Below are 8,657 nucleotides of genomic sequence, written 5' to 3'. Positions count from 1 at the left end.
TATATGAGGCAAAAAAATATTATTAATTTAATATAATAAATGTGATTTAACCAATATTTAATATGTGATTAAACACTGTTGTATTAATAATAGAAGTATAATCAGTTTATATTGTCAAAAAATTGCAAGAAAAAACTCTTTTGAAGGTAATATATTTTAGAATTTAAAGTTTAAATTTTGGGATTTAAAATTTAGAAAATAGAGGTTAAGATTTGGAGTTTAGGATTTAGAAATATAAATTATTTTAATATTTTTATATACTACTTTTTGTTTTAGAGTCTAAATTTTTTAGTATCCATCATTAGTTGGCACTATAATTACTGAAGAGAAAGTCTATGGGCCAGCATTTTTGTTGAAATTTGGCCAGCACTTAACCATCAAAGGAAAAATAATTAATCCTACACCATTAGATCTCATCTCACACCATTGAAAATATTGATGATGGCTAATTGATGGTTAAATATCACAAATTCTATTGGTCCTCTAACACTCCTCATTACTGAATACAAAACCCTTAGTCCAATGTATTGTATTCTGGTGTCTTATTTTTTCTTTCTAAGTTTTACTATTAATTAAAAGAAGGCAAAAGAAAAAGTTACTCTGGTTAGAGTACATGTGGGTACGCTTTTGATGTGAAAATAGAATTGTTGATGCGTAGGATGTAAATAAGAAAACAGTTGGTCTTCAACATATTCTGAGTAGAAGTTATGAAATAGTGGAAGAAGCAAGGACGAGACAAAATGAATATGAGATTCATGAATAATGCAAACAAGTTGTTAATTCATTGTGTTGAAACTAAATCGTCATACTAATCCGTAACATTATAACCGTAAACACGAAAGCGTAAAAGCTGAACCCTGAACTTGAACCAAGAAATATGAACCATGAGCCTTGAACTCCAAACTTGGAAGACCCAAAGAACGAAAATCGTAACCCTAATCCACAAAACATAATTCGTATACCCTTGAGAGACAAAACGATATAGACAAATTTCTAAAAGACAAATCCTGAACCATAAAAAGTCAGTTGATTTGGTTATTCCTTTTTGGAACAGTACATAGCAAGATTAATTCTAGAACCTCAACCCTGCAAGCCGAACCCAGAAACTCGCAACCGTGAAAACGGTGAACCATGGTCTGGGAGCCAGAGAACCAAATTCCGTAAAAACTATACTCGGAATCGTAAATCGCAGTTGATGTATTTATCTCTTTTAGTAAAAGGACATCGTAATAATGTATGTTGAACCGTGAACCCTGAACTCTGAACCATGGAGGATGAGATGTGAATGTTGAATCCGAATCTGTAAATTGAAATTCGTATTCCGAAGTCAGTCAACCGTAAACCATAATCCGATAAACCGATCAGTAGAATGGGTTGAATCATAGTTGTAAGAATCGAACCGATAAAATTACTAGTTCACTATTTATTTGGTTTAACCGATTAATTATTAGTTAAACCGATAAAACTGGTATTGCATAGATAAAAAATATAAAATAGTCAAAAGTGTGAAACTAAAATTTAAAATAGATGTGTTCACTAATACTTGTGCCAATTCAATCAACTTTTACTAAGTTATTTTCAACAAGTTATAATTCAGTTATTACTATAGAACTTTATAAATTTATAGTATTTTTTCATAATAAATATTTAATAAGTTTGTTATTGTATTGAAGTAAGTATTTTTCCTCTCTTTTATTTGTAAAATATACATTTTTCTTATAACTTTTAAAAAATCTTTCTCTTTAATCCTTTTTAATTTTTTTTGTGTTAACTAATGTTAATTTTATTCCTTTTTTAAAAAAAAATAAATTGATTTTTTATAAAAATATTCTATAGCAAAAATTTTATTTTTTATCATTAAATTTTATTTATTAAAATACCCTTTACTAAATTATTTTTTATTGATTAAATTATATTTTTGCCAAAATATTGTTTAAAAAAATTAATAATTAAATTATTTTTTAAGATACTCTTCAATAATTTTTTAATTATTAAATTATGATTTTACCAAAATTTTCGTTAATAATTATTTTTATATTTTACTATTATTTTTCTGATATCAATATATATTATTTTAAAATTAAATAAAAAAATCATACCACTGTTAATATGTATAACAATTAGTATATATTAATATTGGAAAATAATCTTACCAAGTTTTTTTTGTTTAATGTTAAAATAATATATATTGATATCAGAAAATTAATAGTAAAATATAAAATAATTGATAACAAAAATTTTGGTAAAATTACAATTTAATAATTAAAAAATTATTGAAGAATATTTTAGAAAAAAATAATTTAATTATTAATGTTTTAAAAAAATATTTTGATAAAAATACAATTTAATCAATAAAAAATTTATTAAAGAATATTTTGGTAAGTAAAATTTAATGACAAAAAAAATAAAATTTTTGTTAAAGAGTTTTTTGTAGAAAACAATTTTTTTTTAAAAAAAATTGAATAAAGTTAACATTAGTTAATACAAAAAATTTAAAATGGATTAAAGAGAAGATTTTTTTAAAAATTCTCAGAAGAATGTACATTTTATAAATAGAGAAAAAAATATTATTTTAGCATCTTTTAAAAAAGAAAATAAATTTTTTTCTAAATTAAATTATTAAATTAACCTAACTTTGGCACCTTGTGGAAAGAAAATACTTGTATCTTTCACATTGATAAATCTTTTAGAGTATGGATCTTTCACAATCAATACATACACATGAGTGACACTTTTAAACACATGCTCTTGAAGATTAATAAATATAATATGATGAAGGTAGGTGAAGGGTGGAACGAAGACCCAAGTTGATACTGCCTTTTCTCCAATTTTTTTTCCCGCTCAGCAAAGCCCAATTCAACAAGCTCCCACCAACGGGTCCCAGCACAATCAAACTCCATTCGATTTCACGCCACCAGCTCGGCTCAATCAGCCTCCCATGAGCGCCAGTAACCTTTTGAAGACATGCTTGATCCTGTAAATTGAAAACAACATGTGTTAGAATCATATATAAGAAGAAGATACATCTATATATCTGTATAAAGTTGTATCTTTACACTAGAACCACCCATATATTTATTGCATTGTAAATCTCAAGTACTATCTGTCTAACGGAAGGTTTGTAAATGGCCTAGAGAAGGAAGTTAAATTTATGTCTCTTCTTTGAAATTTTTTTGTTCTTGTTTTTTATTGAAATAAAAATTTAGTTACTCTTAAATTTGTCAAATTGAGATATCAGGGAACAATTTTATTTTGTCTCTTCACGATGTATTTAAAAATAGAGAAACTCTTAACTTTTGGATAGTTGTAACTTCTGAGAAATAGAAAATGCAGGAGATACTTTTATTTTGTCTCATATCGAAGTAAAACAGAAGAAAAGTAGATAGAAGAGAGAATCACACAGCCATGTATCCTGGTTTAATTATCATGTACAATGTGACTTACATCCAATCTTTTCCTACAATAATGGAAAATTTTTCACTCTCTTTCTCAATGTTTACAAATACCAATTTCTCTAGGATTCAACCCAATCCGATATGGACAGATTACTTGCAAGCCAAAGACCATTATTTGAAAAATCTGGTTTAGGTTATATAGCCAAGGAAAGTGCAGTTTTAAATGATTCCTCTATGAAATTTGTGATTTTTTCATCAAATACTAAATTCACACCAAACAAATCTAGTATTGGATATGTTTCAACATTTGAAGAAAAATTTGATGAAGTATACACAAGTGAAACTGAGCCTTCACCAAGAACCGAACCTAGTTCAAACAGGCCAGGTTTGGAGTACATTTCAAAAAATGAGGTTGCTTTCAAGAAACCACCATTTTATAACAAAACCTCATATTTGAAAAGTAAAATCAGTGTGTTAATTGCAAAAAATTTGGTCACTCATATGCACAATGTTTCATTGAAAAGAAAGTTGTGGGAAACAAAATTTACAATGTTGTTTGTGATTTCAATACACTTGGGCAATCAAGATGGATTAACTTCAAAGGATCCAAATTAATTTGGATACCTAAGATTACTTGAAGTTTTTCATGCAGATTTACCTAGCATCCAAAAACAAAAAGGATATGTGGTACTTGGATAGTGGATGCTCTAGGCACGTGACTGGAAGGTCAACTTACTTCATCAAACTAAACAAGTATGATGGAGGTTTTGTGACCTTTGGAGATGATGGTAAAGGTAAAATTATTGCAGTTGGAAAAGTAGGTAATGAACAATCTACTTTCATTGATGATGTATTTTTGGTATGTGGTTTAAAGCACAATCTTTTGAGTATAAGTCAGCTGTGTGACTTAGGATATCTAGTGATTTTCAAAAGACTTGAATGCTGTGTTGTAAATGAAAAGATAAATGAAGTGCTTTTTGTTGTCAAGCGTTGCAATAATGTGTATGGACTTACCCTTGATGAACTAAAGGATCAAAATGTAGCTTGTTTTTATTCTAAAGAATCTGAAAAGTGGCTATGGCACAAGAGATTGGGCCATGCAAGTATGTTTCAAATAAACAAACTTGTAAATAAAGAGTTAGTAAGAGGTCTTCCTTTGATAAAGTTTGACAAAGACATCACTTGTGATGCTTGCCAAATGGAAAAACAAACAAAACGTTCTTTTAAACCAAAGGAAGACATCTCTACTAAAAGGCCACTTGAATTGCTACACATTGATTTATTTGGTCCAACAAGAACTCAAACCCTAGGTGGTAAATATTATGGTTTAGTGATTGTGGATGACTATACTAGGTTTGGTTGGGTTTTATTTCTTGCACACAAAAATGAAGCCTTTTCGGATTTGAACCTTTTTGCAAGAAAATTCAAAATAAAAAGGATTTGAAGATCTCTTCTATAAGAAGTGATCACGGAACTGAATTTGAAAAAAGTTTATTTGAATCTTTTTGTGAGGAATTTGGAATATCTCACAACTTCTCTTGTCCAAGGACATCACAACAAAATGGTGTGGTGGAAAGAAGAAATAGAAGCTTACAAGAAATAACAAGAACTATGCTTTGTGAGAGCAATGTTCCAAAATTCCTTTGGGCTGAAGCGGTTAATACAGCTTGCTACATTTTGAATAGAACTATCATAAGAAAATTTTTTAAGAAAACCCCTTATGAACTTTGGAAAGGTTACCCACCAAACTTGGACTACTTTCACATCTTTGGATGTAAATATTTTTTTCTTAATAAAAAGGATAATTTGGGTAAATTTGATCCAAAGGCGTATGAGTGTTTGTTTGTAGGATATTCCACAACTAGTAAAGCATATAGAGTTTATCATCAAGATGCTAGGATTATTGAGGAGTCCATACATGTTACATTTTGTGATACTAACTTGGTGTAAAGTATTTTGGAAGACTGTGATGCAGGGAATCAAGCTCAAAAAGATGATGAAACTGTGCAAAATCATGAAAATGAAAATTCTGTTCAAGCTGAACCAGAAACTGCAGTTGCTGAAAATTCACGAGACAATTCCATTTTGTCTCATGAATCTGAAGGAAACCCTGAAGCCAGCAGCACCCAGAATTCCTTGGTATCTGAATCTGCCTCCAAGTCCACCAGACCTCGTGAATGGAGATTCTTGAAGAATTATCCTGAGAAATTTGTTATTGGGGACGTCTCTCATGGGGTTAGAACTCGGTCGTCAACAAGAAAGGCAAATGAAGGAACAAACACTGCCCTTCTATCTCAAATGGAGCCTCAAAATGTCAAGGAAGCCCTTAGTGACCCTTCTTGGGTAAAGACAATGGAAGATGAGCTCCAAGAGTTTGAGAAGAATCAAGTTTGGACATTGGTTCGTAGGCCAAATGGAAAGAAAGTGACCAGAACCAAGTGAATTTTTCGGAACAAGCTAGGAGAGGATGGTAGCATTGCTAGAAATAAGGCAAGGCTAGTGGCACAAGGATATGACCAAGAATAAGGAATAGACTTTGATGAATCCTTTGCCCCTGTTGCCCGAATGGAAGCCATACGACTCCTCTTAGCTTATGCTGTATTTTGTGGTTTTAAATTATATCAAATGGATGTGAAATGTGCATTTTTAAATGGTGTGATAGATAGGGAAGTGTATGTAGAGCAACCACCAGGTTTTGAAATTAAAGAGTTTTCCAACCATGTTTTCAAATTATCTAAAGCTCTCTATGGTTTGAGACAAGCTCCTAGAGCTTGGTATGAGAGACTTAGCACATTTCTTTTGAAAAATGGTTTTCAAAGAGGCACCACAGACACCACCATCTTTATCAAAAATTCTAATGATTCTTTCATTTTAGTCCAAATATATGTTGATAACATTATTTTTGGATCAGCTAATGAATCCCTTTGTACTGAAATTGGAAAACTCATGACAAGTGAATTTGACATGAGTATGATGGGTGAACTTAATTTTTTTCTTGGGCTACAAATTAAACAAACTAAAAAAGGTATTTTTATTCATCAAGAAAAGTATGCCAAGGAATTAGTTAAGAAATTTGGTATGGAAAATGCCAAACCTATGGGAACTCCCATGCACCCTAATTCAAAATTAGACAAGGGAGAAACTGAGAAAGATGTGGATGAGACTAGGTATAGAGGAACGATTGATTCTCTTATGTACTTAACTTCCTCTAGACCCGATATTGTGCAAAGTGTTGGATTGTGTTCAAGGTTCCAATCCAAACCAAAAGAGTCACATCTTTCTGCAGTTAAGAGAATCATTAGATATGTTCAAGTCACATCCAATTTTGGTTTTTGGTATCCTAAGATTGATGATTTTTCTGTAGTTGGTTATTGTGATGCAGATTTTGCCGGTGATAGAGTTGATAGAAGGAGCACATCAGACTTATGTTGCTTCCTTGGAAAGTCCTTGAATGTTTGGTCAAGTAAGAAGCAGCCAACAGTAGCTTTATCCACTGCAGAGGCTGAGTATATAGCTGCTTCTTCTTGTTGTTCTCAACTCATGTGGTTAAAAACACAGCTTGCTGATTACAAGTTAAATACTGAAAATATTCCCTTGCTATGTGATAACATGAGTACCATTAATATTTCTAAAAATCCAGTTTTGCACTCTAGGACTAAATATATTGAAGTGAAATTTCACTCAATAAGATAACATGTTCAAAAAGGGGATATTAGCATTCAATTTGTTAAATCAGAAGAGCAATTGGCAGATATTTTCACTAAACCACTGACTGATGATAGATTCTGTATGCTTAGGACTAGTCTAGGTATTTTAAGTTATGATACACTGTTTGAAAATTGCTAATGTGTTTGTTGGAGTTTTTGTCTCATAAATATGTATGAGACAATTCTGGGCAAGTGAAGAACGTTCCTTTCAATCAGCGTGTTCTGGGCTTGTTGCAAGTGAAAGTTAATCTGGGCCAACCTCAAGTATCAGATCTGGAGTGGTCCATTGTGTTTCCTTAAATCCAACCATCTTCTGGGCCCAATATGAATGTTACATGATATTTTTATCTTTATTTTTGTTGGCTTGTGTGTTTCAGTTTTTTTGTCCAAAAAGGTTTTCTTTTAATTTTATTTTAACTTTAAGTCCAATAATTTTTTTTAAATTCTAAACTAATTTTCTTTTATTTTAAAATAAAATAAAATCTTTCTCTTTTGTGATGTCAAGTCTTTTCAAGTCATATCAAGAGGTGATACAGTTGCATGGTTTGAGAAACTTTCTTTTGGGTACGGTTACCAACACTCATTCTCTTTCCTCCATAACTCCTCCTCAAACCTTTCGGTTTCTTCCCACTATCTTTACTGCTTCTCTTCCCTCAAAAATCTGAAACCTACCAAATGAGGAGGAAAGTTATTGCTAAAAGGTCACAGCATGAAATGATTCATAAGCTTCCTGCAAATCCTAGACTCTCAACACGCTCTCAGGACCCAACATTCACTCCCTCACCCTCTCCTCCTACCTCTCCTCCACAAACCGATCCCATGGCTCGCACCAAGAACCCTTCAAGGTTCCCTTCTTCAGCCAAGTCGACGCCAAACCCTCAACCTCCAAAGGAACCTTCTTTAAAACCTGGGTCGTCGAAGCCTAGTTCATCAAAAGGGAAACGGTCGGCCGCCACTGAACCTGCCTCTGAGCCAACACAACCTAGGACAAGGTCTGTTCCCTTGCGATCACAGAGAGGTAACACTCGTATACCCATTAAATCAGTTAGAGAACCTGACATTGATCCTTTTGCTCATAAATTCTACTTCATGACTTCTCACTCCAACTATAATCCTTTTAGATTTAGGTGTGTCATGAACAATGATTTTTATGAAGGTGTTATTAAGTACCGTACCCTATGCCCTTCTTTTCTTACTGATCTGCCAAACTTGAAAAAGAAAAGTTTTCCATTTGTTGAAAAATTAGAATATTTAGACTGGAATCCCCTTTTTAACATCAAAAGCCAGTTTATCCTCTTTTGGTCAAAGAATTTTATGCAAACATGACATATCATGAAGGCACTGTTCACTCATATGTAAAGGGTCGAGACATAGTGTTAAATAATGAAACTATCAGTGAATCATTAAAATATACTGATGTTGGGCCTTGTGTTTATGTTTCTGTTAAGTGGGATAAAGGAGTTGGTGTTTCCTACAATGATGCTTTGGCTAATATTTGTGAACATGTCTCCTTGATTGATGGCATTACACCCACTCACAAAGCCCTAGGATATGA

Source organism: Arachis ipaensis, chromosome B6 (assembly GCF_059453495.1).
Source record: "Arachis ipaensis isolate K30076 ecotype BB chromosome B6, ASM5945349v1, whole genome shotgun sequence".
NCBI classification, from domain to species: Eukaryota; Viridiplantae; Streptophyta; class Magnoliopsida; order Fabales; family Fabaceae; genus Arachis; species Arachis ipaensis.
Note: the sequence above shows the minus strand (reverse complement) of the source record.